The sequence below is a fragment of the Leucopleurus acutus genome (assembly GCF_964270905.1).
Source record: "Leucopleurus acutus genome assembly, chromosome: 13".
Taxonomy (NCBI): domain Eukaryota; kingdom Metazoa; phylum Chordata; class Mammalia; order Artiodactyla; family Delphinidae; genus Leucopleurus; species Leucopleurus acutus.
The window spans coordinates 38,518,802-38,528,465 of record NC_139155.1 but is presented as its reverse complement, the minus strand read 5'-3'; the positions used below and the strand labels follow the sequence as shown (position 1 = coordinate 38,528,465).

Sequence of the window (9,664 nt, the reverse complement as noted above, 5' to 3'; positions counted from 1 at the left end):
CGTGGGCTCATCCCTGGATGGGAGTCGGGGAACCCCAGAGATAGGGCCGGATTTGCCGTATTTCACACAGAGCCTGTGAGATGTTCTTTTGCCTCCAGAGTCGAGGGTTTCTATTGTGGAGTTGACGTTCCTGCCCTCCAAACTCCCCAGCCGTTGCCCCCTACAGGAGGGGGGGATGACCTGAGTGAGGCGTTTCTGACCCAGAGACTCAATCACCTGATAATTCATTGGGTGGCTTTAAGAAACATGGCCGCGTGGAACCCTAAGCTCATACACCAGATGAATTAAAGGGCGACTATACACACGGGAGAGGAGTCTTTCATTTCTAAAAGGATTCCTTATAAGGCTCTTCTGATGAGCAAACAAAGCACATCTCAAATGGGAATCACTGTTAAAAAAAAAAAAGAAGAAAAGGAAGATGACAAAAAAGAAGATAACAATTTGCCTTCACTAACTCAGGAGCGGCTCTTATGAGAAGTGAGGCCCACCTGTTTCTCATCAAAGCGCCTGCAAGTCCCTCTCCTGGAGAAAGTGGGGAGCTGCAGAGACAGGGAGAAACTTGGGGGACAGGGAGAGAGGTGTTGCCGCGATGGAATCTGTCGTTCTCTGACTTAGAATGAAACCTGTCATCTCCCGGCCAGGGGGCAGTCTTGGGTTGGGGGGCTTGGACTGGCCAGTTCCCCACTGTGAGCTGCCCATCGGGATCCGGCTCCATGGTGGAGCATGTGGTGGAGTTTTCCCACAGACAGATCTGCTGACCCTGCCAGGGCCATGGACCTAGCCACTGGGTCCTGATGGATTCCTCTTCTCTCTTTCATTACGGACGGGCTCCCGGCTTTGGCAATATTTGCATTATGGCATCAGTGCAGTGTTTCCCGTATTCACGTAGTTAAATTAGTTAGCTGGATGGAAACCTCAGAGATGATGTATCTAGTTGTCAGTCGTGACTTGGTGCTAATGGCACTACAATTTGGTTACAGCCCTCGCCATCATTAATCATATGCCCCCAGTCAGCTACATACAGGGTGCTGGGGACGGGAGGGCGGGGCTGGCTCGGGCAGGCAGGTGCCAGCGCCCAGGCTGGGCCTCTCGCTCTTCCTCTGGGCAGCGCTCAGGCCCAGTCACTGGGTAGGCCACCGTCCCTCGGTTCCCACCGCCACCGCCGCCACCAGCGCTGCGCACCTCTATTTATTAGCATCATGCTACTTATGCTAATAGCAGACCGTACACTATTTCTGAGCATTAACATCTGCTCCAAGCAGCCGACTTTCACTTACGGAAACTGATTTCAGCTCAGTCAAGCAGATAAACAGAGAAATCAAAGCAGGTGGCTGAAAGTGAAGGAGGAATTCTCAATTCCTGCATTCAACCGATGAACTTCACTAAAGCCATAATTAATATTCAGATAACTATATTCCGACACATAGAATAAACAAGATCATTTAAAGGATGCAAAATACATCCCCAGGGCCAGAGGGGAAGGAGAGGGAGGGGAAGAGAGGGAAGGGAAGGCAGAGGAATGAATATGAATGCAGACACTTCCTCACTGGCCTATTGTCTGCATGGTTTCAGCCTCACAGAGCCGACAAGCTGGGTGTTTGCAGAGCCCCTTCCACGGGCCGCAGGGGCCCGCGCTGCTCCCAGCACTCTACGGAATAAGGGGACAGAGGTGCAGTGTCCCCGAGCAGGGCTGGTGGAAACTGCCCTCTGCACTAAGGACAGCCAGCCCCGGGGCTGGCTGCTGTGGCTGCCTTCCTGCACCCAGGATTTCTCCTGTATGGAATCTCCTGCTGGCAGTCCTTCCTCCCCGTGATCTGCAATCTTGGAATTCGAAATAACATCTCTGTATGATACAGATGAGGCTGAATCCAATTCTTTATACGCAAAGCTACAAGAGAGTATATACCTTATTAAGTCTTTTCATTGTTTCTCCTAGTTGGTCATTGCAGAAATGAGACTAACGCCACCATCCAGAACAAATTCGGAAGGCAGCTGTTCCCGTTCTCTGAAGACGGGTGGCCCCAAGGCTCTGAGAAGCAGACTTGCCAACCAGAAGACAGTCCCCACGTGACTCACGGATGCACGTGGCATGATCCCGAACCCGACTCACTTTATCATGTTAGCGCAGAATGATACTGGGAATAACAGGAAAAGTTAACGGAACCTGTCACCTGATACGGTGCACACTCCTGTGTGTGTGTGTGTGTGTGTGTGTGTGCTCGCACACGTGCATGTGCATGCATGCGTGGGCCATAGGTAGATAATTTATAGGAGTGAATTATTTGAGCGTATATATGTACTGTGAGCTCCGAAGGGACAGTTAGTGACCAGGGTCCTGCATGTGGGATCCAAACCGACCCTGAGCCCCACTGACCCAGAGGAACCAGCACAGGCGAGCCCCGCTCATGGGGCTCCGTTCAGGCTAAGCTGGGCCCAGTCTGAGCCCCTTCACGTTGTCCCAAGCGAGCACCAGATTTCATCCCTGGTGAAAAGGCCCTTGCTAAATTTTGCTCAGCTCTTTTTCAGTTCCGGTAGCTGCAAGGGCCCTATGGCTAAACAACAATGACAACAAAATGTTATTGATAACTTTAATTTCCACTTGGGGGAAACATTCATCTCCCTCTCCATGCCCTGCACAAATGTCCTGTTTATGTCCCTTCCTCTAAGAATAGTGTTGACAATGCCGGGAGCCCCAGGCTGCGTCCTGGGTGCCGTCAATGCTCCTCTGGAACTACTTGCTTTGTGGTTGAAATTTCCCCTGACGCCTGGATTTTTTTTTTCGTTTCCTTGGAAATGACTGTCTTTCTGAATCACAGCTGTTTGCGGCAATGGGGGGAGGTGGGAGGATATTCCCTGGAGGGCTGTTGGGAGGGGTGGGGGCAAACAGGCTTCCCCAGGGAAAGCTGAGCACTGCGCAGGCCAGCAAGGCTGTGGGCTAAGGCTGCTGGTCTTCAGGGAGCCCTGGGGACAGGCTGGAGCGCCAAAGGTGGGTTGGAGCCTGGCAACCGGGGAATCTTCCTCGTCTGGAGCCTGACTCGATTCTGTGTGTTTTCCTGGCTGTTCACCCCTCCCTGAGCGGCAGCCATCTTCCCAGCCGGGGCTGGTATCCCAGCCACAGGTCCATCGTGGGCCCTTGTATGGGCCTTGTGGCTTCCTATCCACCTCTGCCTAATTTAAGCATCATAACATGTGTATGAGGTTAGCCAGGCAGGGGTTACTGATCGCATTCACAGAGGCCAAGGCGGAGCCTTAGCGAGGTGGTGAACATCTGAGACAGGGGGTGAATTAGTGAGACAGGACGGCAGCCCTGGGCCCTGACCTCCAGCCTGCAAGTCTGATGCCTTTGCACTGGCTCCTTCCCACCCCTGCACAACCCGCAGACATGCGCTCTGCCTCACAAAACCCAGGCCTACTCCCCGGGGCCTGCGTCTCTCACATGCGCTGGCGCACACACAGCTCCAAGGCAGGTGGAGGATGCCTCCCGGCCGCAAGGCGCCGTGGGTTGTGGGGGATGGAGGTGGAGCCCCACCTTGCCAGGTGACTGGCTTCACGAGACTCATACACTCGGCCGAGGCAGACGGGCCCAACACGGCCTGACGTGGCCTGATGCAGGTCCTCAGCCTGGCGTTCCTGACGCGCTTCCGGCCACTCGCCCCCCCCTTTCCCCCGCTCTTTCTCCTCTGCCTCTACCTCACCCTCCATCTCTTCCTCTTCTCCCCTCACATCTCCTGCTCTGTGCTCAGCTAGGCACCTCGATCATCACTGTCATCTGAGTCTCCAAGCTGTCATCTTCCGAACCAGATGTATGCTGGTTCTCAGAGCCAGGAGAAGAAAAGCTGAATTCAGACCCACACGCTTGGGAGTTTTGAATTTTACCCAGGCTGAACTGAGGTGGGCCTGTGTGTGCTCTGAAGACCTGGGCTGCTCTGCTGGGAATGGGGTCTCTATTCATGAGAGGGGGTCCCTAGGAGGTCCGTGGGGGTGTCTTCTGCAGAAGAGCAGCCCAAGTGCTAACTGCCTGTGGCCTTTATCATTGGGCAGAAAGGCTGGTTCCCGGCCAGGTTTATAGAAGAAGACATGGTTCCTCTCTCTGAAAAGGGACATGAAAATTGCAGGTCTTTGGGGTCTGTTTTGGACCACTCTCTCCACCCTGACTCCACACACACAAACTGGCAGGACCTCTTTCTGTCTTCTTGGCTGGCTGTGGGGAGGTTGGGGAATGAACCCCAGAGGTGGTGACAGGTGGAGAGTCCCCTGCCTTTGCCTTCTCCAAATGGAAACTACTTAAAGCACACCCATTTTATGCCGCAGCCAGGCTCAGGTTCGTCTTGGGAGAAACCTCTTTCATTCAACTGCAGATGCTACCTTTATGGATGTGCCTGGTTCTGGGAGGGCCGTGAGATTTCTCTTGCCCACCCAAGCATGTCCCTGTGAGCTGCTTGTGTAGCTCACCTATCTGGTGTTCCAGAACGGCTGCACCCTGTGTGGGTGTGTGAGTGTGCGATGTCTGTGCCCTGTGCCGGGAGGGCCCCAGGCTCTGAATCCAGAGCCCGGGGTGGCCACTCTCTGGTCGAGGCTGTGCAGTAGTCCTGGTGCCCTCTGCTGGCCACGTCTGAAAACACATGCAGCCTCCAGTCCGCTTCTGGGTGGGACCTTCCGGGAGGGAGGCTTCCAGGACAGACAGCACTGGCAGAGCGGGATGGCTCTGGTCTCTCCCTTTGTGCATCTCTGAGGGCCCCCCTGTCTGAACCACACGCCTAGGGGTAGGTCCCCTTTCCCTCATCTCTCCATGGGGGAAGGACCTCGTGCCTGGCTCTGGTCTTTACTAGCCGTGTGGTGTTGGACAAGTTGTCCCACCTCTCTGGACCTCATGTTGTTCTCTGTCAGATCTTAGCCACCCTTCAGAGCCAATTTCAAATGCCAGTTCCTGACTGTAATCTTTCCCACACAGGACCTCGCCCAACTTGGAATGTCCGTCTCACCTTCGACTGCTGAGGCCTTGGGCCTCTTTCTCAGGCCCTCAACTCCTTGAGGGCAGAGATCCTTTCGTATCTTTCCTCTTTTTCAATTGCCTGCAGCACCCACAAGCTGGCTTTACACAGAACAGGCACTCCACAGACACCTGTTGAAACCATTTGTGTTAAAATGTCTGCCTTGGACCAGAAATTCCCTGAGGTGCCGCCCTGGCTCTGATTCTTTCTCGTTCCAATTGTCGCTTGTGGGTTGGCCTCAACTCCCAGATAAGACTAGATCCTAGAGGGCAAGGTGTAAGGGAATAACTGTCCTGCTGCTTCACTGAAGAGGGAAAGGAATCTTGACATTGTAAAACAGTTATGTACATGACTCTCTCTCCCTTCCAAGCAGTACATCTTCAGAGCAAAAGAGAAAGGTCTAGGCTGTAAAGAACATGCTAAGGCCCAACTGGTTTTCCATTTTTATCTTCCTCCTCCTCTGTGTGCACCACCCATCCCCGCAGCCACAGGGCCATCCCCCTGCAGCTTCTCACCAGCTCGTTCCCCAGCCCCTGAACTGAACGCGTATGAGGGGGATCCTCGTGCCTCATCAGAGTCCTCAGCACGCTCCCTTACGTGACTCTTCTCCAAGGCTGCCCCAGCACAGCAAACACACTGCCTCCTGGAAACGGCAGTAACAGCTAACATTTATTAATAGCTCACAATGTGCCGGGAGTCATGCTGAGAGCTGTGTGCGTATTATCTCACGGAATGCTCTTAACAACCCTCTGCCACGGCTCTATTATTATCTTTGTTTTATAAAGAGAAGGCTGAGGTACAGAGAAGTTAAGCCACTTGCCGAAGGTCACACAGCTTGAGAGGGGGAGAGCGAGCATTTGAATCTAGGCAGTTTGATTCTAGAGCCCGTGTTCATAACACTGCTTCCGGTGGCAGGTCTGGGGTGGTAGACAAGGGCTAGGCACCTCTTGGACACACACACACACACACACACACACACACACACACACACACACACAGTATAGTGAAGTCCACACCCACCTACATCGTTTTCACACACGCTCAGGTTGGCACGTGCACGTGTGACACTCTCACTGCTTTACCCGCCTGCAGTATTTTAGAACAGCATCGTCTGATAGGATTTTCTGCCCTGCAAGGCAGGTTCTAGGTCTGCATTGTCTAGCATAATAAATTACCACTAGTTGTGGCTACCGAACACTTGCAACATGGCTAGTGCGACTGAAGAACTGAATTTTTAATTACATTTCAATAAACAGGCATGGAAATAGCCACACATGGCTGTCAGCCGCCCACTTGGTGTTGTCATGGGTGGTTGAGAGGATGAAGAGCTCTCAAGCGGCCATGCGGGTAGCATGGCCTGGCGTGTTAGGGCGCTTCACAATGGGTACCTGTTTACTATTATCACCAGATCAGTGATGCACTGGGTCATCGCTCCGTCTCCACCTGTCTTCCCATCCAGCTACCCACCACTCTTTGATAGGGGGCTTTTGAAGACCACCCTCCTGACAGTGGGCTCTGACCCAGATGTATGTCTGAAGGTGACAAGGAAGGAGGGTTTGGCTCTGAGGTGCCTGGGGGAGCAGCTGCAGGCCAGCGGAGGGCGGTCTGTGGCCCTGGAGGACCTTCTACACGCAGGCTCCTTCACCCCAGTCCAGCCTCTCAGAGACTCCCAGGTGCCTAGGGAATGATTTCAGCTCTAATTTGTAAGTAAAACACCAGCAGCTTATTCCATTGTGTGTTGCTTTTATTAGCTTTTAACTTTAAAAGAGAGAAAATAGGGCCAGCAGTCTGTCTCAGGTGTTTGGTGGTGGCTCTGGGGGCCACACAGAAGTCCCTGCAGGATGCTTCTCTTCCAGGGGTTCAGAGCAGCCACTAGTGAGATCAGGCTGGTGGGGGTGGAGGGGCAAGGGTGTACAGGCCACAAGGACACGGTTGGTGGGGCAGGCGGGGCAGGGAGGCCTCAGCCACTGCAGAGCAGGGAGGAGGGAGCTGGGCGACCTACATCTTCGCTGTGAATCCGGCTGACTCACCCTAGAGAGTTCCTGCTCTCCCTCCTGGGTGGAATGCAACTTTGGCATCCTGGGAAAGAGACACTCCAAGAAAGGGCAGTGGCAGTGGCCATGGCAAAAGCTGGAGGGAATGAAACTACAGCAGGAGGGAGTTAGGTGGGAGCATAGGAAGGACATACTCAAGATAAGCTCTGTGAGATGGTATGGGGGGAACTGAGGCAGGAGGAACAGTCTCCTTTGCTACCTTCATTACAGTGAGGGCCAGGGGTGTCTGGCGTTGGTGAGCCCCTGCTGAGACATTGGGGAGGGGTGTGGGAAGGAGGGGGCTCCCAAGACCCCATCTCGGGCTTCAGGCATGCCTGACTAGGCGTGGATCACACAGTCCATGCCCTCACTGATGCTCAGACCACACTGGGGAGGAGCAATAAGCACATGTATGAAGTCTTGTTTGATTTGTCCTATTATAAATAACTCTAAGTACCACGATACATGAATGCCTCTCACAGTTATATCTCCAGCCCAGATCTTCACTCAGCTCCAGGATCGTAATCCACCTGCCTTCTTAATGTCTCCACTTGGATGTCTAATTGGCATCCTACCCCCAGCATGGCCGAAATGGAATTTTGATCATTCTTTGTGAATGAATGAATTATTTAATCCTGATGGTGTTTGCCTGAGAAGGCTTTTTGCCTGGGGTAGAAGTGTGGGCTCATGAATGTGTTTCCTGGACCGACTCTTGTGTACGAATTGCAAGACTAATTAAACTCATACATATTTGTGGAAATGCAAATATAATTTTATTTACCAATGACTGTAATAAAGGTAAATGCTCCTTACTTAAACAATTCACTTTGGGAACAGAGCTGTAAACAGAAGCAATAAATAAACACTCATTATTGAGTCCTTACTGTGTATCCACTGAACTTCAGGAGCTGGCTTTTCTGATCTTCCGTCATGGTGTTTACACGTGAAGACTTTCTCATTCCCGGATGTGGGACTTGACCACAACCAGGACAAGCACTCTTAACCAAGCCTGTGACTCTTGGGGGCCCTGCTTGGCATTCTGGCTCTGCCATTTCCTCACTGTGTGACCTGGGAAGTTACTTAAGCTCTCTGTTTCCTTGTCTGCAAAATACAGATGGAAACTTAACCTTCCTTCTAGGAGAAGTGGGAGTATGAAATGACATAGCACAAAGGAATGCTTGGTTTTGTGCTGAGCACTTGGTAAATGACAAAGGCATGTTAACTATTTCTCTTATTATTCTCTTATTATCATGCTTATTAATTATCCAAGCCTGTTCTAGATGTTTCTATATATTCTCATTTAATTGCCATGATAACCGCGGAATCTGTGTTGTTTTTCTCGATTTACAGGATGGGAGCTCAGAGCTCAGGGAATAAAATGCCCGTGGTCATCATCCACCTCTCAAACATTAAAACTCAAGTCTTTGGACTCCAGATGTAGTGCTCTCTCCACGGCACCACCACCACCTCCTCTTGTTCTTTGGGAGAACCTGGTGCTAGTGAGGGCCAACCATCACACCCCGTTTCCATTTCAACTCATGACCAAGTCCCAGTCACAAGCTCTTCAATCCCTCCATAGACTCATCATTTCCTGTTACCTCTGACCCCTGACTGTGGTCTCTGAACGACTCCTCAAATCTTCCCACACTTGTCTCCAGCCTCCAAGAGTCCCTCATTATTGTGCAACCCTGGGCTCTAAATCCAGCATGAACTTCACCTGGTAGGTGATAGACTGTGAAACAGGAAGCATGCTTAGAGGTGACCGATTTTATCTCCATGACCCAGTGAGAAAGTGGAAATCTAGAAAAGCCCAATGACTTACTCCAGGGCCCCCTGGACAAGAACCCAGGGCTTCTACCCACTTTCAAACCCTGGCCACAGGAGCTGCACATCCCTCCATGACCTGGGCACACAGTGGTATCTGCTGGTGGTGAGTGGCGGTAGGTTGTGTTTCATTTGTGCTTTGGGCATCATTTTCCCCAGTGTTATTTCCTCTCGAGCCTGTGAGCCTCCTAGGGGGTGTGGGGGGTGCGAGTGGCTGTGGCTCTTCCTTCTGCTTCTTACACAAGGTGTAGCCCAACACTGGGTGCACTGTAGGCAAGCGAGCTCTGTCTGTGTTGCTTCTGAGTGGACCTGTCAGCCAGACCTAAGTACAATCACCATGACATTCACAGGAGCATCTTTGAGAGTGGGACTACGGGTACCTTCTCTTCTCCTTTCCCATCTCGATTATTTTTTCTATGGTACTGCTCACAATGGAAAACAATTATAATAAAATTAATATTAAAAAAGCAACTGGCCTTTGCCAGGGCCAGAGTGACTGTCCCTCTAGGTGAGTGAAGGTGGCCACCATGGATCTGTGCCTGAGCTGTGTCCAGCCGAGGCCCGCAGGGGTGTCTGTGGGGAGCTCACGGGAGAAGGAGAGGCCGGATGGACCCAGAATGGACACACACTGGCAGGAGGTCGGCGCAGTGGGTCTGAGGCCCTGGGTGGGAGGTTCAAGCTGCTGCTGTAGGAGGCTTCCTGGAAGATGCTCAGCGCGGTCTCTGCAAAGGGACAGGCTTTGGTCTGGGGGAGGCAGAGGGAAGAGGTGCACTGGGTAGGCACAGCTGAGCAGAGGTGCAGTTGGAACTGATCTCC

General features: G+C 52.3%; 1 protein-coding gene across 26 annotated transcripts in view; it reads right to left on the bottom strand.

Annotated features, from left to right (window-relative positions):
- The window catches only part of CELF4 (CUGBP Elav-like family member 4), a gene marked incomplete at its 5' end in the record, with an annotated part of 298,894 nt that overhangs the window by 267,814 nt on the left and 21,416 nt on the right, over window positions 1-9,664 (bottom strand). The gene's annotated exons all lie outside the window — the stretch shown is intronic.